Consider the following 22,727-nt stretch of genomic DNA (forward strand, 5'->3'; position numbering starts at 1 on the left):
GTCAGTTGATCCATTCGGGCAAAACCAAGAGAGTCTTTCAGGAGTTCATCAGTTGCACATCACAGATAAGGCTATTGAGATGAGAGGGGAGAAAGCTCAGGGGGGCTGCCCATGCAGTCAGCAGTGCTCAGATCTTAAGACCTCTGTGTACTTGTCCTCTTTATTTATTTTATTATTGATGTCGGAATTTTTTACTTGTTCTATTTATTAGAATGTGATTAATTGATAAACTGTATTATCGCCCAGGGAATTGCAGTTTGAGCACAAAAAAATACATAATATAAAATGAAAGACATAGTCCACAGCACGTAACTAAGTATATTTACTGTGGTACTAAACGTTTGTACACTTAGGAAGTACTTGTATTTCTATTCTACTAGATTTCAGTACTTTTCATCCCACCATATTTATTTTGCAGTTACAGATAACATTTTCAAATAACAACTATCATAAATCACATACAATGATAAATATGCTTGTCCAAGAGTAACCAAATATTCCCAAACTTTTTGACTTGGTACCCCTTACAATCCCCCCCACCCAGGTTGGAAACCAATGGCATACAAATCTTATCCATAATGCATCTTACAACAGCTATGCATTTTGAGATATACAGCGAGAGCTCCACACTCGTGACTATAATGCTGTCTTTACATTCTTTAGCATTTAATGTGACATTTTTGAGACATTCGACATAAAGTTTCCCTCGCTCATCTCAAATTGAAAACACAGAACTAAAGTCCTTTATCAAGTTTCCAACCACTGCGAGCATCAGCATCTTATTATCTTACTTCTCAAATTATTCAGACTGTTTGTACTTCTGAGCCCCAGCCAGTGAAGAGTTGGACGTCTTACAGAGTCACAAATTTACATTCACCATTAATCTCAAGACCCAAAAATGCCACTCGATTGCACTTTATGCCCATGAAATAAGCTCAAGTGCTTTTGGGAGCATTTTTTTGTTTATTGCAATAAATCTCAAGTTGATTCACACCAACATCCCCAAGTCATTTCACACCATCTGCTGCTCTGGAATTTGTCTATTTTTTCCCCCCCATTCTTTTCCTTGGACCACTCCTCAATCCATTTGTGAATGAAGTGTCGCTGGGTAAAAATTGGACTATTTAGCCTCTAGTGCCATGTGGTGAATATGGTATCAGGTTGCAGGGCTAATATAAATCATTCCCTAAGCATCACTTAGGGAATACTAACAGGAAATGCCCAGGGACTTGGTGCCACCATTAAGCCATTATTAAAGAGGAAGGCAGGGTTTAATGTGCCACTGCATTATTAGTGATTGTTTACACAGAAGAGGAAGGGCAGGATGTTCATTTATTTTTCAACATAATGAACTGGTAATCAGTCTGGAGGGGGAGAAACAGAAGCCAAGACACCAATGGCATTGGTGACGGAGTGACAGCAGTTATGATGCTGACTCAGCACAAAGCAATGGACGTTGCTGACCCTTCTGATGCGGATGGTTCAAGGTGGGGACCTGCATGTATTCTGGGACTGTGTAACGTCACAGCAACATCTGGCCATCACATACAGTGCAGCATCATTCATGGTGATACTTTGCTGCTGCAGTCAGAGCATGTTATGTAGATGGAAGCAGCTGTTATGAAGCTCCAAAATACATCATCGAACAGTCCACTCATGCAAAGACACATGCTCACAGTGTAGCACATGTGTTGATAGTGATTTCCGTTTTGTTTGCCATTGAAGTTGTATTTCTGCCTCGACACAAAACTGGTGAAATGCTGCCATGTGTGAATGAATGTGCAGATGAAGGCTGTGAATGTATGCTCTGTGCTATCATGAAATGAATGAAACTCTGTGGTCTTGTGTTATTGTCGTTAATATTCATGTCTGGGCTGCAGGTCCACACAAGCTGTGAGCAGTTTTTCTGTCAAGAAAGTCACCGAAACATTCTGAGCATAAATATGCATTTAGTGGAGATGCATTAATGAGTAGATCTATCATGTACTTTAAATGTGCAGTCATGTTCTTCTAAGTTGTAAATTTTCCCAAGGCTGGTAATTCCCCTTAACCCTTTTCCTTTGCATCTGTGTTGATTGATGTAATGGATAGCTGCCAAAGTCAATCACATAGAAATATGGCCTGTACTCCACAGGAGGGTTTTTAAAGGGGACATATGCATGTTTTCAGGTTGATACCCATATCGTGGGTTTCCAAGAGAACATGTTATCGTGGGTTTCCAAGAGAACATGTTTACATGCTTCAATATACAAAAAACAGTATTTTTCTACCTATTTCTATTAATATACCTGTATTCACCCGTGACATGCTCTGTCTATTTAAGCCCCCCTTCCAAAAAAAACACAATCTGTTCTGATTGGCTTGTGAGAGAAATATGCTGCACCTTTGCAAAGGTAGTTTTCCAAGTCGTGGGCGGTATATTCTAATGAGCCTGCATGGAACACAAGCCCCTTTCACGCAGAGATTCCTCAATACTGCTGTAAAGAAGATCCGCCGTTACGCCGGCTTTGCGTTTTCACTCTCAACACTTGAAACAAAAATCAGAGGATTCTAACTTTATCTCACCCATGTTGTTGTGAAATACTGACCCGGTGTCAGTGCTTCCCTAAAATGTGCAAATCCCAAACTTCCCCCAGTATTGTCATTCAGTCATTGATCCGACCCTAAAGCGGGCACTTTGTCTAGAAACTGTTTACCTTATTGAAGTTAAGCCACCGCCATCATAGTTCTCTGCTACTTTATCAGACGTTCCCTGATGACTTGGTCTTCAAAGCGATGCTGGTGCTTTTATGGCCACTGAAAGGATGATATGCCCTTAGAAATATGCCTCGGAGGTAAAAAAAAAAAGTTCAGCAACCTGATCCCGTCAGTAAACTTTCTTAATATTGTAATTGCGCCTCTACATAAGCCATACCCAAGACTGCAATTACAGTAAGTGAGGGCAATATTTCAGAATTTTATTATGAGACAGACACCACTGAGGAAGATTAAAAAGAAAGAAGTTGCATCTGCTTATAGGACTTATCAAATGCTATGTCTGCAGTTATAAGACTGTGTATACTCAGTCACTGTACTGTGCATTCAATATAAATTCATAAAATAATAATTTTCCCACATTTGGGAGTGAGGGTGACTTATTGAATTCCAGCTAACGCAATGTGCCAAGATCCAAAGTACATTTAGATGTTTTATTGGGCTCGACAATTTGAGTAATTATTTTAAGCATTGGATAAAGGCAAACCATGGTCAATGATTGCATGTTTCTTAACTGTTCATTAATAATAATAATAATAATAATAATAATAATATACACTAAATTATTATGAAATTATTCTAAACATGCAAGAAACATAAAATTAATTCACACACTGCTTGAGGGTATGAGACACGGACACATTGTGTCCAATATGATGGCATTTATTTTCTGCTGTATCATATGGAACTGTCAAGCCGAGGGGCAAATCCGGGACTCAATCGCAGATACAGACACAAGAGACGATGTGAAGTTTAAACTTAGGGATCTTTACTGCAAAAAAGGTCAAAAACAAACTTAAAGCGACTCCAACGGAGCGGGCAAAAATATCTAAAATAACAAAAGAAAGGCAAAGGTACAAATCAGGAGTAAACTCTGGAGCGCCGAGAAAACACGAGGTAGACACAATAAAGGAACAGACAGGGAACAAACAAGGACGATCTGACAACAAGAACAGGGAAAGCAGGGGAGTATATATGTGTGGGGTGATGAGGAGATTGAAGGCAGCTGGGTGGACTGGGCAGGTGAGTAGGATGAGTAATCAGGGGAAACACACACACACACACACACACAGACAGACACAGGAACACACACACAGAGACACAAGGAAGCTAACGGGATGTTACAGGAACATAGTGTCTTGACTTAACTTTGTATGATAGCTCATGACTCCAAAAAAATGTAAATGTGTAGAAAATGCGTCTCTTTGGTGAGAGACGCAGTGGATTCTGCACTCCAGCTTTTCTTAACACCTTGGACGGAATGATTCATGAAATCATTTAGGCATCATTTTCCGGGATACACAGCTCCTTAATGATATTATAATTATACGTTGAAGATTCATTTGCTTGTGTGAGGCAAATTATTTGACGGATTACTTAGAAATTGGGATGGAATGGAGAAAATGGTGAATCATGACAGCGCTCAGTTTTTCTCATGGTGCACTAAAACCGACCGATACATATGGTAATAGATTTAAGCACCGCCGGACCTCTCGCAGTGGCTGCAGGCCCAAACCTGGGACACAACAGTGAATACTTAGAGCAACATAACACTGCAATTGAGATCAGATGTACGCATTGTTTTTTTAATTGCTCCTCACAAATGAGTAATTGATTAATTGCTTATCCATTAATTAAAGTGGACCTGCGGAGCTCCCTGGACAGCTCTCTCTCATCTGCCCCAGTTAAACTGCTGCATTCCAATTAGAGCTGGAACTATAATGTCACGGCGGGCACTCGCAGCATCTTTCCCCTCGATGACACAGACTTAAAACCTGACAGGCGCCCAAACTTTGCTCGGTTCCCCTAATTACCTTGATTGTGTTTTACTTTTAAATTAAGTCATTTAAATTAATTCAGATTCCTTTCGCAGGTGTGTGTGTGTGTGTGGGGGGGTTCAGGAGTCATGAACCGTGACAACAAGGGCTCTGGGAGCACATGATTACTTTTGCATGTCAAAGGGTTTCTGTGTTGCCTCGTGGGAGGTTGACTGTGGTTATTTGGATTGTGTTTTTGATCTTGACTAGTGCTGCATAAAAAGACAATTTCCTTGTGTTGACATGCTGGAAATGAATTGGGATTGGAGGGTAAAATGTGAAAGTAAAAGAAAAAGGGACTTCTGGTATAAGATTATAAGAATATTACAAACAAATACCAACCAACACGGAGTCTTGTGTTTGTGCAAACACGCACCTGTTCCTTTCATACGTGTGGTTCAATTTATTCCTTTTTATGTGTTAATGTATCTCTGGAGTGTCACAAAGGGCTCAGAGAAATAATTTATTATTGGAATATAATTCCAATTCACATCAAACAGCTGACAACTTATAGATCTTTTAGCAACCAATTGAAACAATGTATAATTAATGCATACACATGTCGGCAGTAAACTCTCTTATTGCTGCTGTTACTAAATGTCATGCTTGTTTGCAATGTTCAAATGTCACTACTGCTTCCAGTGCTTTTAAAATAATAAGTGTGTCCTTTGTTTAACCTTTAAACTGCACGCCCTGTTCTAGTTTATGCTCCGATGTATTTTAGTGAGCCTTTTTTAACACCTTGGCCAGGGACCACAGACCTGAACTAGCCCTTTGGCTAATTCTAATTTCTCTTTTTATACCATGTGAATTTATTCATTTAAACTCTCCCTTCTCTCAAATAAACTCAACTAATAAGCTTTGTAAATACGTCTGGATACGTCGCGTATCCGTTCCCTGATAGTTCAACAGCAGTAGGAAGAGTTAATGATCTGAGCTGCTGGACTTACATTTGTACTTGAAGAAAAAAATTAATTAATTAAGGAGGGCAAGAAAATATCAGAATTTGGAACAGAAATTATTTTAATCACATCAAATTATTGGCATTTTCTTTGTATAATGTGACGGGGATAAAAATAATAATAAACACAAGTGTTCAGCTTCCTGAGAAGTGCAGTGGGGATTTGCTTTATTTGCTTTTATTTTAAAACCGCCATGACCTCCAGGACACAATTCTGAACGCTTGGAATCTGTTTGAGGAGCAAGTAAGCAGAGCATGTAATATTTATTAGTTTAAAAGACACTCTTGTTTCTTCCTAGTCATTGTGGAACAGATAAAAGCAGTTTGCTTTAAAATTATAGTACACTAAATGTCTTATTTGCTCTGTTGCTATGACCATAAATGTGCTATATTTAATGCATTGTTTAGTACAGACAAAGTCACAACTATGAATCTGGAGCCATGATATAGATCTGACTTGTTGCAAATTCACATGGATTTAATGTGTATGTCCATCACGGCAAAAGATCCTTATTGACTTTAACGCATCACGTGCCACCACCATGTAATGCGCTAAGAGGTCGTGGTAATTCCCTGTCTTTCTGTGAGATCAGTCTGTAACCGTCTTCATACTAAGCTAAGCTAAACTATCTCCCTTGGCTCCAGCTCTATATTTTACTGACAGATATGAAATCTGTTTTCTCATTTTACTCTCAGCAAGAAAGCGTATTTTCCAAAATGCCTAACTGGTAATTGTAAAATCATATTCACTATTGTTTTACTGGCTGGTTTCGAACAGTGATTCTAAAGACGGATGATTGGAATCTATTTACTCAGTAAATACCTCAAGGTTTACTCTCTGGAGGATTTGAATTGGAGAAAATGAGTAAATGTGAAACGGTGACCTGTGTTTATGTTCGTATTACACAGTACTTCTAATATTCAGGGTTTAGCAGATTATCTAGCTGCTGCTGATTTCCCTTCATTGGGTTAGTGAAAGTTTATCATTCGCACATATTTCTCCAAAATGGACGAGTCAGTGAAAACACTTCCTTGGAGCCTGTGAGTGTAACAGCAGGTTTGTACTGCAGGTCAGTGCACAGTCCCAACAGTGCAGTTGGGGTGTTGTGCTCAGAGGCACCTCAAAGCCATTGTTACAGCTGGTAATTTGATGCGGGGGAGGTGAATCCTCTGCATTCGTTCCCCTGCTTTGACTTTTCCAACTGTTACAGATAATCTGTGCTTGTAAAAAAAATGATCGATGCTGCGCTGTTAATCAGGCTATATTTCAAAATATAAAAATGCCCTTCAAAGTCTTTTTTTTGGTATCATCCCCTGTTTGAGGACTATTTGGTGAAGGATTACAGATTAAGGAAAAGTATTGGTGTAATACAGAACACCGACAGAAAGTTCATTCCACAATGAAGATAAGAGGAACTGGAGCAGGGATTACTACGGGAATCATGAACAACACAATGACAGTGTTTTTCTTGCAGAGTGATGCACCAAATACTTTGGCGCACACTATAGCTGTCATCTTAACCACTTTTTAAAGTGTTTGTTTATTTATTGTCTGCTTCCAGAGGAGTCTGCAATTTTATATTACAGGGTATTGAATCCATCCATCCTCTTAAGTTAATAACTTACAAATAGTTTGTTACCTCTGCCTCTGACTGTGTCTCTTCTAGCCTCAGATCTGTTTATGGCTTGGAAGAAAGGTCTCAAAAACCCCATGTGAGACAGGAGCGGTTGAAAGATGTCTTATAGAGGCTGGAACTTTGTTACCTACTGTGCGTGCAACTGTAAGGTAAACTCCCCGGGATCCCTGTTAGTCACTGAGGCCATGATATGTCCTGCTGGGTGCCTTGGGGGGGGGCGTGTGCCAATGCGCGTGATGCTTTTGCCTGTCAGGTAGCTTGTGGTGAGAGCTAATCCTGTTGAAAATAGAAATGTTTTCTGCCCTGGGATTGAGGGAGGGCGTGCGAGAGAGATGCGACCGGCCCCAAGGAGTCAGTCATCCATGTGCACAAGAAGAGATAGTCTAATCTTGTCACAGACACAGGGAAGGGTGGGAGGAAAGTCCCAAGCTACAATATCAGTAGCAAAGACTTCTGTGCACAGAGATGATTTGTAAAAGCATGCTAGCACTTGATAGAAACTGAGAAAAGTTTGAATTTCTTTCTTCCCAAAGGCTTTGCTGCTGTAGATTACTTACACATACATTTATGTCATTTTCATTTCATACTTGAAACCCTTGAATTTAGTTTTGGGTTGAGCTTTGGCCCACTGGTAGGAATTTTACACAAGAAGCCCATCATATATCATGTTTCCATGTTAAATGCTGTGCAGATGATGTTTATCAATGACTCATCTCTCTCTCCAGCGCCCTTTCTTCAATTTTCATTCAGACCAAATGTGTGGGCTTTTGTCTTTTGGCAACGATTATCCCAAGGTTGTCGGAGGAGACTTGTGTTCAATTCAGGTTATTGTCTGAATCCTGTTATCCCCTGACTTTGTCCTCACAATATGTCAGTTAAGCATCGTAGCTTCCTTTGAATATCAGCTATCCTTACACAAGTAAACATGCTGTAGCTACTTGCCACTCTGCATGGCGTGGTAGCGGCGGTGGCGAGTGATATTCTCGGAGGTCCCGTCAATGACGGAGTGGCAGGAATAACGTTGGCAGGCCCAAGCTGACGGCTTTCAAGTGGGGAAACAATGAGTCAATTCCCTTATCGGGCTCTGCTTCACTCAAACCCAGAAGCAGTTTTGATGGGGAGCTGATGTCCAGGTTTCCTTCAAACAGTTTCAAGCATGTTAGCTATTTCAGCAAGTAATGCCATTATTGCTTAAATAAACCTGTGAGGACAATACAGGGAGAATAACACATTACCTCACACCCGCTATAGAGTTTGCATTCACACATAGGATGTTATGGGTGTTAAAAGAAATCATTTCTACACAGAATATAATTTTAAGTACGTCAGTAACATGTAAGTTTGCAGCTGTACCCAAACACTATGCCACTAATAATGCGACACGTAGACTGTAAAACAGATGCTATTCAATAATCTGGAACCAAACATTGGAATTAATTGTTTTGCCAGTAATGAGGGAGATGAGATGTAGAACATCTTGCCGAGGAAGAACAAGGTGTCTGTGTTACTGCCAACAACTCTGCAGACAAGTTACAGCAGCACAGATGCTCCTACACTTTGCTTTGGATCCAAGGTCTCCCTTTCACTAGCCAGGAAATCAAAGGGAAGTTCATCCCTGCTGATGTAAATGCATCAGGTAGTTCTAGGCGTGTGTATCAAAATGTGAAAGATTAAATGTTTGCCAAGCCACTTGGTGGTCGCTGCCTTTTGCGCTGTTAGCTAATAAATGCAGCTCAGCTGGTGTAATGATAGTACTTGTGTACGTCATTTATGGTTACGGCTTCTGAGTTTTGGTGTCTTAAGACTTATAGCACGAGTAGCATCTAGACTCTAGAGTAAAATAATGTTAAACAAAATCTATTATTGGGAAATGTGAATATTAATAATTTCACCAGAAGTTATTCTGTTATTTACTTTCTGTAATGAAGGTAGAAATGAACTGTCTCATACACAAAATGTGAACACTGAAGTTCTTCTTCCAGAGTCTGATTGTATCTCAGCCCCAGAGAGGGAAATGGAGCATGTGGTTATTACTGGCAGCAAGTATGCAAAGGCAGAAATACTGTTTAACTCTCTTGCAAAGAGCTTTTTTTGGTATAAAGTTGATAGACACATCTATAATAAGAGTTGTTTGTTTATGCTCAGTGTATCTATTTATTTAATTCTAACCGGACATTTATGCAGACTCCAATGGTAAATATGCCACGTTCAGTTCTGTGAATTTAGCCTGAGAAATAAGGATGCTCTTGCAGTTAAAGCTGTGAATTTCTATTCAGGCTGATTGTTTGCACCAGTTATTACTTAAACCATAATCAACTGTTTTCTTTAACTGAAGTCAGACTTTTCATACCACATATCTGGAATATCATTCAGGTCTTTTGAAAAGAAAAGAGTCCAATAACATGAGGTGATGGTATGTGAAGGCTTTCAGTAGAAGCTCTCTTAAGATCAGTATGAAAACGCACTGAAACATGTATTCCTCTATATTGCTTCTGACTTTGTGAAGCATAATTAAAAGAGCATAATTAAAAAAGCAATTTACTCAAGTAAATTAGTTGTTCGTTAAATCAACAGCAGAAATAGGAACTACATGCACATACTGCACAATGTGATGGCGGCTGCTTAAAATATGTCTTTTTTTTTCATAGAGCAATATAGATTGTTTGAATAAAGAGTTTCTCTACATGCTTATATACTTATAATCCTTAAATGTTTCACTTTCAGAAATGAAATGTCAGGAATCAACCCAGTCGGCAAAGAAAAATGTTGTTACTTGCTTTAAACAAATGCAAAAACATCCACATTCAACATATCCGTGGTTTGCGCTAATTTTAAAAGGCCAACATTTTTTCCTGGCTCCAGAGCTGCAGTAATACATAAATATGTGATTTAATAGCTTGGGAGTAAGGTTTCCACTGGTGCTTGGTCCTTGCAGGTGGCTGATCAAGTGAAGAAGGAATGCTGCGAGGGTATGTGGATTAAAGGGAGACGTTGCCCACCTCACACCTCCAGCCACCCGCTTTCTGCACAGTAGCAGCTCCAGCAGCTCTTTGGAATCAGCAGGACAGCGATTACTGCCTGTGAGTATTATCGCACAACTACAATTATAAGACATCCCCGCTGATCAGCATGCAGCACACAGACTTTTGAGTTTAGTTGGAAAAATCTCACATCATCTCTAAATTCAAGTTGCATTGAAATGCAGGCCATGCCTGACATATTTTATAACCAGCCGACACTTACCACTGTTAAGGAAAGTAATGAGAGAACAACATGACACCATCTCACATGCTAATGTGTTAGGGTGCGATCAACGAGAGGCTTAACAACGCCGACTCAACTCACAGCTGTCACGTATAAAATGTTGAAACTTCTGACGTAGTCATGTCCTAATTAGTGCCAATCAACATCACTGGACCATACATGTCAACCAAAGCATCCCTTAGAATGCAGGAACTTCTCGATGGACTTTAGGTGCTTAATAAGCAGCTTGCTGGGGCATTTCACAACAGTGATTAGTCTCCATTTCAGAGTTTGAATCCTGAGTCCTGCGTAGAGGTTTATGCGACACAGGCAATTTGGGAAAGGTTAGGGGAGAACAAATGTGGTTTTGTTTAAAGCCTATACACACTGTCTCATATTTGAAGTTGCTGGAGACAGTTTATACCAAGACCTTGTTCTTTCCCTAACATTACCAAGTGCTGTTAGTGCCGAAACATAAAAAAACACATAAAGTTTAAAATCGCTTTAGTTGCTATAAGCAGAATATTGTATTGCAAAAGTGAAAGGAAAACAAATTAAATCCATTGTTAATGAACATTTTACTGCAACTTGCCAGACACATGAATTCACAAAGTTTCCTCTTAACAATTCCTTCAAAATTAGATTTGCTTTTTATAAGTTAGTTGTATATCAATGTAATTTCTGGGAGACCATAATAATGTAGTTGGTGTTGAATGTGTGCGGTGGCAAAAGCTCTTCATTCATCTGTGTTAAAGTGCACCTTTTACTTGGCTCCATTGGATTTATTCAATTATGTGCTAAACATGAGTTAAATGAACTTGTTTTTCCTGCGACTGCTGTAGTGCCACAAATTCTCCTCCATTTGCCTTTCAAGATGCTTTGCTTAATCAACAGCAGAACACTGTATTTATGGCTGGCCCGTAAGAATGCAATCTTCTGGTCTCAGAGGTAATGCAGTTTGATAAGCATTAGACCAGTAACACTTTCTGACAACACACAGATGAATTATTAATCAGCACTGAAGTGATACTCACACCCACTTTTGTACAGACTGCTTGCTTCAAAATGGGGAGAATGTCATCTTGCCATGTGAAAAGGTTTGTGTCAGTGATAAAAATATCTGTAAAGGACATGATCCATTGAAGCACATTAGTGCGCTGACAAATACATATTCCTCCCCAGTTCAAGTGATACGATTGCCTTTATTGGCGTCAAATTACATAGAGATAGTATGTAATTCCTTGATTGCGCTCCATACGAACGGTTAAACACTCTATAATGTGCTTATAATCCTGGAAGAGCAGCAGTAGCATTATCACCAATCAATTCAGTTCAATTCACTACTTCACACGTGTGGTGAATAGACGGAGAGAGATAAAGGATGAGAAGAAAAAGATACGAGGCTGCGTCTAGAAACAGGTATTTACAGATTCCGATACCACGTTATACGCTGAAGTAGAGTTGAGGCATCTCAGAGTTTCATACGCCTGCCTGTCTCTTTATTCCACTCACCATTAAGCCCCATTAAGATCCATTTTAATACTTAAGGTAGTCACTTTTACTAATTTTCCTACTTTAACCAGGTCATTGCTTAATTCCACCTCTTCCGATGACCTGTTATTAGCTCACCGTATCATAACTTGTTCCAATTGATTTGTTTTGCTGCAGATGACCAGGATATCGACGGAAACGTTTCCATCTTAGGTTTGACCCTTTGACAAATAACATAGAAGAAATAGCTATGGAGAAAAAAATACATAAAGGAGATCTATTAGGTTAGTGCACCTCAGTAATCTGTCCAGTGGACTGTAGATATCTCCCAGTGGACAACCAGACACCCTCGCTTTTCAAAGGATAAGCATTACAGGAAGTGCCATCACTTCAAGCTCCTCTGTGTCAATTGCTCCAAAATGGCCAATTTCCTGTCTAGGATGTGTGTTTTCACATTTTTATTATCCCCTGTCGTAGTTATCTAGTTGCACTTAGGGCCATCTATCATCGATGCTGCGTGGAGTGGAAGCCGATGTGCAGTAAAATTGACGGACGGCCTTCCGCATGACTGAAGATGTATGAGACATACAGGCAAGCTTCTCAGGGTAACAAGCCACAGCACAAACAAAAGGGAATGTTAAGGGAACGTAAGGGAAAACAAAGTTCAGCTTTATAATATGGTTATGACCAATTTAGATTGTTATGCTGACAGCAGCCTATAATATTGTGAAAACATCAACATATATTACCTCATTATTATGAGGTTATTACCACATTAATGCTGCCATTAATTAGACAACCTTAGGATGAGCATGATGTTCATGGTCATTTTTTTTTCTTTGAAAATGAGTTCACACATCTGTGTCTTTATATTTCTGTCTTTGTGATTCACCTTTCTTTGTTCAGCCAGTTTTTCATCTATTTACAGTTAGTTTCTAAGATGTTGGTGCTTTAATTCCACCACGGACCAAAGATATTCCTCAAAAGAGACAGAATTGTGTCATTGTTATCTGGAACACTATGACACAATAAAAGAAGAGAGAGTTCCTCTTGACATATCTCAACAAACTGTACCTGTGAGAGTCATTTGGAAGTTGGCTGTGAATTATCAAGGCCAATGAAATTACCCTGAAGATCTTGGAAACAGAAACATATATCAAATATACTATTTAATAGATAATCTTCTTATATTCAATATCACTTTATAGAGTCAAAAACTAAGCGGTTGTCAGTTATATTCTTCTACATCAGGATCGAACGCTCAATGTGCCTTAAGAATGGAGATTACATATTCTGCTGCACAGGATAACTGCCATGTAGAGCATCAGAAAATGATTCGTCATTTGCATAAGAACAATGAAAGGACACCTCTCAGCGAGCTCTAATGAGAAATGCTCTTGCTCGATGGCTTGCACTCTACCTTGCATACAAAACCCCCACGACTTGACCTTTGAATCATGAACATTCTCCACTGCGTGTGACTGCATCCATGTCGGCAAGACAGGGGAGCAGTGTAAAGTAAAGCATCCTGAGAGGCCATTTTGTTCATGGCTGTGAGTCACTTCATTTTGCTTTGTGAAACCTGTGTATCAGATTCTTGAAGGAAAGCCAACATCCACATTCAGGCAGCGTTGGTAAAGTTAGCTTCAATGTCTTGTTTTCATCACACCGGCTGTATTTCAAACACGCTGCCCTGTTGAATTTCAAATGCAAGATGTATCTGTACACATCATTACACACCCTGACTGTATTTGATTGATCTAGAATTCAGAAATGTCTCCTCAAAGAACGGTTAACTGAAGGCGCCTGTTTATATCCAGCACATGCAACATAATTGGTTTCTTGTGCTTTCGGGCAGTGCATCATTCTTTGTCCTATTAGAGGCAATTTCCCTCCAGTTGAACCCCTTCAGCTTCCAATACAAGTTGTCAAAAGCAGATCATTATATTCTGATTACACCAAAGGATATCTTCACACCAACCGTTTAAAATCAAATAAGCTATACTGTAATCTCCGTTGGGTATTATTGTAGGATCCATGTGAGCTGTGTCTGAGCTCTCACAACAAAATACTTCACAAAATACTTCTGCTTGGACTGACAATCAAAGCTGTTTGGACAAATAAGTTTGACAGCCATACTATCGGAATCTTGTTGCGTAGTGGATTTTGTTAAACACTTTGACAAGGAAACAAAGGCAGAGATAGAAGTGTTGTACCCTTTCTATCCATCATTGTTTCCTTCATTTCATCTGATCAGAAATGTGCATTGGTTATAATTAAAGGGAAAAAGGCCACCATAAAACACGCATCACTATTCAAAACTGCTTTGGATGATCTACCTTGCATCCCATTGGCCTATTTAGTTGTTTGGTGGTGTATTTTTAGACGAGTATTCTTGACATCGTGTCGAGGTACTGTGTACTTCCTGTTTGATGACACAAACTTATTTTGTTACTTTCTCAATCTGCATTATTTTGAAGCTAAATCAAACGAGAGCTCATCTTGCGATTGGATCACACCACCAAATTGGGCCAGGGATTTAAAGCCCCTTCCCCACTACCTACCCCCTTCCTTAGGCGCCCTTGCATGGACCACACCCATCTCCGACACTACACACCTGTATAGTTTTGGGACTGCATATTGCACTGTTGCTGCTCTATCAAGGTGCCACAATCTGCTCACAGACAGACATACAGAAATATAAACACTTGGCAAAGTACTCCGAAGGACCAGCACAACATTTTGCCATGATGACACACACACACAGAAGATGAAAACAACACCAGCGGGAGCTGCTGTCGCGGCTCGTAATAATGAACTTATCGAAACACATGCCTCTAGTTTCATGGCGGTAAATTAGCTGTAGGAGCTGACAATGGCCGAAAACACAGTGGTGGTGTGTGTTCTACCATTTGCGCTGGCCCACACTGCCAAGCTATAGGTGTGTTGATTCTGATGTGGGTGCATTCTGAATGTCCTGGTCACTCTTCCCCCTACTGGAGAACAAATGAACAGGATGCAGAGTATACAATAAACTGACACTGGCTCTATAATATAACACTATATGAGATATCATACCATATCCTATACACACATATGTGATCCATATAAGTGGTTGATCACTGTAACCCTGATCACAATGAGCTCTTTCTACTGTAATAACTTAATTCCCAGTGGTGGGCAGTTTGGACAGCAGCAGCCTAGACATAGTAAATATTTTCTCTGTTATATTACCAGTCACAAAGAAAGATTCTTCTTATGTCATGTTTTTTTTCCACGTCGCTCCCCTCACTCACCACTTGTGCTCTGTGCCCACTGGTTTATTCAGTTGACTTGACAGATGGGGGAGGCATGTTTGTTTGTCACAAATTAATGCTCTCCAGAGTTTGGGTGATATCAAAAGGTTGTCAACACAACGCATCTTACCAAAGACGGCGCGTTTCTGCCCTTCAACACACAAAAGAAAACTTAGACTCTCACCTCAGTAACAAATGGAAATCTTTCATTCAAGACCTTGCCTAAGGCATTAAATATGCCAGGGCCACCACCAGTGTTTACTCTTGTTCCAGTATTCTAGCCACAGAGCTTTGGCATTATGCAAGCTTTTATTGACTGCATACTGTCTGTTAACAAGGGATTTCACTGTCCTTATCGTCCAACTTGGGTTGTAGTGGGTAACAGTAACATCTCGTAAGCAACAGAGGGCAACAGACTTAAAATAAATTGTGTTTTTAATATTCAGAAACATGAAATGCTACATGTAGAATGTTAAATAGCCAGCTACCAGCATTTCTATTGTACATTTACTTCAAGGCGTGAGCTGTATCCTGGACAACTGGCTCTCAAGAGATGCATTAGCTTTTCAAGTGCGTTACATTAAGATAACTTCTGTGTGTGAAGAGCTCTTCAAAGCAGTTTGAGCTCCAGTATAGTGTGCTTCTGTGATTATGAGATGTTCCAAAGCGTGTTCATGCAGTGCATTAGTGATCTGATAAGGAAGTGCCATAACGCTTCTACCACCAGACTGAAATGCAATGTTGACCAAGAATTAGTGTGAACATGAGTCCACGTCCCACTTAAAAAATCATCCCCACCGTTACGTTGTTGTCGGGCAAGTTTTCTAAAGTCTAACATGTATTTGTTAAATGTAACATCCCCTTATTACCGAGGTTACTTTGGCTTGCCAGCACCTCGAGTTAAACCATAATCGTTACTTCCTGTGCCGAATTCACTGTCCACAAGATTGCAGAACATAAAGTTCAGACAGTTGAGCTCCATTAAACAGAATCTGCATTGCACACAGTATGTGGGGAATGTGGACTGCTCCCAGATGTATAAAATAGTTCCTATTAATTGTAAATTCTTTGTTGATTGTTGCAATTGTTCGTCTCCAAACATTGATATTCTGGTCTGTTGACTGAGATTTGAAATGCTTTAAATCCAGAAAGGGAAGAGGCATCGGTTTGACCTAAAACTGACTGAGAATTGTAAATAAAGTTCTTATTTCAAACCAAGACAGCTTTAACAAAAATCTACATGATTTGGTTTTATGCTGTTTTTGACAAATTAAGAGGATATGTTTACCTTTTCCATCTAAACATTATCCAGCACATGGAGTTCAGTAACTATTGGCATAAAAAGGCAGCTATGACGGCTTCAGAGAGCTCAAATAGGTTCATTAATTTATGGGGAGGTGACGAGTCTAGCTTGACTTTTGGAGAGTCTTTTCTTCTCACAGAACTGAATATCAGTAAGTTGCTTTGCCTCTCAGCTCGACCTACTTTTCACACAAAAAGAAAATGATAAGAGAAAAATCAACCCCTTGTATTTTCCCCTGCTGTCAATAGCCACAGATTGCAGTTCAAAAGTAGCCTTGTTTTGCATTTTTTGAAATAAAGCTGAGGCAAAATAGGCCCAGATCTCTCAGAGCAAAACGTGTTTGTTGAAGATTTCCTCTAATCCTTTGCTGCTGAGCGCTAAACAAGAATCCAAGGTCAGCTTTCCACAGGATGCAGGGGCCACACTATCATATAAAAGGATTTACGGGGCGCAGCTTTGTGGTGCATAAGTGCTCTACTTCCATTGACCTCCAGAATGTACACCAACTGTACATATTTACGCAATGTGAACAGGCACAGGCTGAAAAGGTTGGGAATGCTTTTGAATGGCTGCAGTGTGGAGGCAGTTACCATGGCAAACCGCCATGTGTTTATGTAAGGGTGTTTTCGATTGGAATACGAAGATACACAAAAGCTCGTCTTTAATAAAAGCATGACTGGGATTTGAAGAGTTATTAGTGTGAATGTCAGCACACTCATTGACAAGAAATGCAACTGCATAATGTTTTCCTACATTTTGGGTGTGGAGTGGTGCTAAAATATCCCTGGGAATTATTAATCTATACTGCTTATGATGTATGTTTTAATGGTCTTCTAAATGAGTATTCAATAGTCATTTGTCGATGAAATACTTTTGTGATTCATTCTACACGGATCTTGCTCAGAAGAACTGACAGTAGGACGTCAATGTGTTTGCTGAATTAATGAAAAATCCCAGTCGGCAATGGGATTTTTGTTTTTTTCTTGTTATGGTACAAGTTTAAAAAAGTGCAGCTGGGTTGAGTTGAGCAGAGCTGTCGAATGTTTTGAGTTTAGTTTCCGAACATATTTTGTGCTCAAGGGTGAGCGTAAACTTCCTCTTTCAAAGGTTTAGTTTTATCTCGTGTACGCTGTTGTGGTGTGATTCTGCTTTTAAAATGATTGCAAAGCATCAGTGCGTGAAGGTCATCGCGTCTCACATTGGTGGGTGCACCGCGCTGCCAAAGATTACACTACCGAGCTTCATCCAAGGTTGGCTGTAATGGTTTAGAGCTGATTGTACATGAAATATTGATGCCTTTAACTTACGAGAAACGGCTCAGAGTGGATGAGAGCGGATGCAGTTTAGCAAGAAACACAGTTACAGAGTCACGGTTGGAAAATCGGATGCACGGTTATGAATTGCAGTTACAATGAAGTGAGTTGAATAGCAAAAATACAAAGAAAAGGAATACAATTCTCAAGGTAAACCCAAATAACTCCAACACTGATTTTATATCCTGTGTGTTGTGATAACTGCACACGTTGTTCAATAAGCTCAATAATAGTTTTTTTGTACGCCATGTCCGTGGCCTTGTGTTTTCCAGGTTGTCTGTCCATCCGTCCGTCCCATTCTTGTAAACGCGTTACCTGAGGGACGCCTGGAGGGAATTTCTTGGCGCAAACGTCGACTTGGACTCAAGCCCGAAATGATTAGAAATTGGTTTGTCAAAGGTTACTGTGACCTCACAAAACACGCTTTTGGTCACAACTCAATAATTCATAAGCTAATCATGACAGTTTCACATGAATGTCTACCCGGATAGAATGATGAGGTGAAGACAGTTCAGACAGACGGGGATGTAATCTGCAACATGAGTGGCGGAAGCGAACAACTGCCAGGCGGTAATTCCATCTTTCCATTGAGATTAGTTGATAAGCCCTTCTTGACACATGGTTTTGATTATGTTCATTTTGTCTTTGACATTTGACTGATGTTCTTATCAGGCTTGATTTACAATAATTGAGCCTGTTGGATTTTAGTATCTTGTTCAAGGTCAAGGACGGCTTTCACCGGGTCTAGCTGCAGATGGTGTCATATCACAGGAACGGGCACAAAGTCATTTATTATAGAGAAGATGAGGAGCACATTGAGGTGAGGTGCATCAGTGACATCAGTAGTGTTCACTTGGAGGTGTGGGGATAATGTTGTGTGAGGTGTTGTGGAGTATAAAGTGAAGAGAGACAGACTTTTATTTCCTGTGCATCACTGGGCCGAGGAACTGTAGATCTGGCTAGACACTAAATCAGGTTCCTCTGGCACCTTCAAAACAACATAAACCCAGTAACTGATGCAGCACACAAACATACAGGGGCCATCACAACGGATACATGGGCTGTCAATTTAATCTAGTTTATTATCTTTTTTTCCAGCTCACCTCGCTGTCCATGACTGTTTTTTTTACTTTTGAATACATCATTCACTCCCAAATGCTGTGCTTTCAGGCTCAGAACTGTATTTGTATTTAAAGGGAGGCCATGACAGAAAATGCATCCCACAGTGTTCAGTCTTTTTATGAGTTGTTTTACTGGTTTTGTTGTTGAATTGCCTTTATAATGCATGAGAGAAGCTCAGCTATCGGTGAGGGATGTGGCCCAGTGGAAACAGGAAGCAGCCGTGTGCTCATGATTTGCTTTTCTAGTCTTTTAAGGAAGGGAAGAATAAACATATTTATTTCCATCACCTTGCCTCCACTAATGGTATGATTTTCTATTACACAGGAGCAAACTATTCTATTTCTGTAACCTGATTAATGTGCCCACGCAGCTCAAAACCACCTCTGCGCAAACACACACAAAAATGTGATAATGTGGGTCGTCTCTGGTGTGACCTCGCTTCATTCTTCAAAATGCGCCGTTTGTCTCTCCCTCCTGCCTATGAAGACACCTCAAAACCTATGACACACTTCATGTGGCATTCGTCATACTTTCCTTTTTTGTTGGGCTCATTCAACTAAATCGCCCCATTCTCCTGACTCCTCAGCTGCTGCCCGATATTCCCTGTCTTCCTGTTTCTGGTTGGTCATTTTCGTTGTGACTACTGCCTGGAATTACCTAAAAGGGTCAACTGTTGTGCGCAATTCCTCTAAAACTAATTTTCCATCCAAAGTATTATTTGTTCTGGCCGGACATAAAAACTGTCCTATTTGTGAGAATGCTAAACATTGGCCCGTTAGGTTACCCTTAAGTTAGGAAGGTGAACACAATTGCTGTGTGGTGAATAAACAATGCAAAAAAATGTATCAGCTGAGCATTTTTGTATAATCTGATTGAACGTCATTATTTCAGTTGTTTCAGATTCTCAATATGCACATACTACAGTTTGGAATGATAGATCACACAATGAAATCGAGATAAGACTAAGTACTGTTAAAACAAGACAAATCTATTCTCATTGAGCTTGAACGCATTATTTAAATACTTCGAAGGGAGATAACCTGAACATGGAATATTTTTTTTTTCATGCACTGGTATTTTTGAGAATTGGTCTATTTAGCTTCCATAACGTTTCTTCATTCAGTCTCCTGCAAAACAATCAGAATACATATTTAGGTGCTAATTTTCACTTTGCCTTTTTGTGTCTGTAGATTTCTCCTGAATTCACCTAAAGTTAGCATTAAATAGTGCCTCATTTGCATATTTAAATTATATTAAATCACGCACCTCTTTGGCACAGGCACACATAGTTTAGACTGACATTTGATTGATTTGTCATTGTATTCTGTATGTCAAAATAGGATCCATCATGAATAAATACAGTCTGCTCATCTACTGAAAATAACTTGGAATTTTTGATGTCATGACATATTTGTGAAGGGCTGTATGTTTCAGTTCATATGGATTAATAATGTTTTTCCTGCATGATGATCAAAACTGGTGACTGAAAATTAGATTTTCTCAAGCCGGGGTAGGTGGGAAGGAATAAAAGAGACAATGATCACCGAGGTATTCCTCTTCAAGGTCAAGAGTAGAAGTGTAAGAGAAAAAGGAGTCAAGAAATTGCTTCTTTTTTTTTTTTTCATCCCCAGCGGCAGAACAAAATCTCCTATAGAAGGTGAAAAAAGTTATGTTTTCATTCCTCACTCTTCTTTCACTTTCTGTACACAAAACCTCAATCAGAAAAGATTGACAGTTTCTTTAAAAAAGCCACACCTTTGAATGAATTGTTTTTGGAGGCTGCAGATTCCACAGAAAAGCCATGCTGAGATAATTAAAGTTTACCAGAACTGAAACTGAGTAGTAAATGTGCTTCGTATGCCCATATTCCAGGCAAGATAAAAACTATAAAATGAACACGTAATTTGTTTTAAAATGACCGGTTGTAGCTTTACTCGGGTAGAGCTGGACATCCTCTGGTATTTTCCACCCTGGAGAGCCGTGAAGTGTGCCAGTGTGATGGTGAGACAGTAAGCAGACCCTAATTGATACGGCCAATTATTCTGTCTGCTGACAACTAAGCGTGGCAAGTTACAGAGAGTAGCACATTGGTTTAATGAGACTAGGTGTCCCAGTACTGTTTGTTAGGGATTTTGATGAGGACAACAAAGAGGGAGAACACTGTGTTTCCCAGTGACGACACAAGACACAGATCACATATAAAATACGTTAGAACCACAGTCAGTAACTTGCGGCGTGGGAACGCGTGTGGTCTTCCAGCGCACTTATTGAGTAGACATCACTCTGAAACACCTGCATGCTGAAGATTTATACGTTCTCTGTGAATGTTCAATAGCACACGTAACGTCAGATTCTTCATCATGCCCGCTTTAATGTCGAAATGAGCCTTCAGTCTCTTTGCTGCTTTTCACTGGAGAACCAATCTGGAAATGCTGCCTCGCTGAAAGCATACATGAACCAGCTGGTTGACAAACAACCTGCCGTGGTGCCAAGTGGCAGCAACTAATGTGTCGCATCTGAGGAATATAGCATTCATTGTGAAAGAGTCGTTTACTCCCTATGGTAAAGCGATTTGTTGGCTGTTGTTTCTGCAGTGTGTGAGGGATGGCTTCTCGATACTGGAGGTGTGGGTCAGTGGGCATGGGTGTGCTGTGGATGATGTGTGCCACACCACAGTTCAAGCCACAGGTGCTTTAATGATCTGGAAAGGGTATCATTGAAAAAGAGTGAAGGCCAATGAATCATTTGCAAAAGAGATGCATCAAAGTGATGGCAGAGCAGAACCCTCACAGCAGCGGCTTCTAATCTTTTCCTCTACCCCGTGATTACTTGCAGCTCTGAGCATATCAAAGTAGGAAGGTGAAAGCAATGTTAGATAATGCCACTATCATGGGAATTGCATTAGAACCCTTGAGGCTTCAAAAAAAGGGTTCCTTACAAAAGCAATTATGCAGCCTGTTTGTCTCGAAGTCCTTTAATGCCACAACTTTGTGTCAATAGCCTTAAACCTAAAGTGCTAAGTAGGACTCAAGGGGCTGTGCTAAATGGCATTGCAAGGTCATGTTCAGATCTTCCCGGAGTGCAAAGGCTAGTTGACAAAGGTGGTAGAATAATTGAATGTGTTCCGCTCCATCTGGGAAGCGGAGATTAATTACAGGGTCACGCAGCCGTTGAAAGGCTTCCGTATAAGCTGGAATCAAACTTTGGACATATCAGTTATAGAGCATGCGATGTTATCAGTCGGCCTCCAACGCTAATTATTTTCGATGCCCACTGATCGAGATCACAGTTACCACTGTTAATATTGATACCACTTCTGCTCCGTTCTACTTATTCAAATTGAAAAGCGCACTGCCTCTCACTCACATGCCCTATTTCAATGCTATGTAGGTATGTCACGACAACGTCAGCAAGGCATTGATGTTTAGTGATTAATACAGGTACAAATGCAGACGCACGGTTTTCTGTTTATGGTGGTGCAGCAGTCATTTTAAACAAATTCATGCAAAAAAAAATTGAGTGTATTCAGCGGGGGGGAAACTAGATGGCACAAAGCCCTGTGAATCACCCAACATTGTTTAGAACTGAGAACACTTACACAGGGCTGCTTTTTGAAAACTTGAAGTCAGGAATCATTTTTGAAAGCAATGGTTTTCATTAACAATTCAGATTCTGCAGAATTTGCATACTGACATTAAACTAAGGTTCCCCCTAACTGGCTGTGTCTGATGCAATTTTGCTACGGAAATATACTATTAACTATTAAATACAAAACAAGCACACCAGTCAG

The 22,727-nt window shown here is 40.0% G+C and overlaps 1 protein-coding gene across 2 annotated transcripts in view; it reads left to right on the forward strand.

Annotated features, from left to right (window-relative positions):
• lingo1a (leucine rich repeat and Ig domain containing 1a) overlaps positions 1–22,727 on the forward strand; it is a 102,512-nt gene that overhangs the window by 35,635 nt on the left and 44,150 nt on the right. Inside the window, exon 2 of one of the 2 annotated variants that reach the window (XM_031868901.1) lies at positions 10,105–10,249. The exons of the other annotated variant lie outside the window; for it this stretch is intronic. The gene's annotated coding sequence lies outside the window, so the exon portion shown is untranslated. The remainder of the gene's footprint in view (positions 1–10,104; positions 10,250–22,727) is intronic. 2 annotated transcript variants of the gene reach the window in all.

This window comes from Anarrhichthys ocellatus, unplaced genomic scaffold (genome assembly GCF_004355925.1).
Source record: "Anarrhichthys ocellatus isolate YVR2014 unplaced genomic scaffold, GSC_Weel_1.0 scaffold2, whole genome shotgun sequence".
NCBI classification, from domain to species: Eukaryota; Metazoa; Chordata; class Actinopteri; order Perciformes; family Anarhichadidae; genus Anarrhichthys; species Anarrhichthys ocellatus.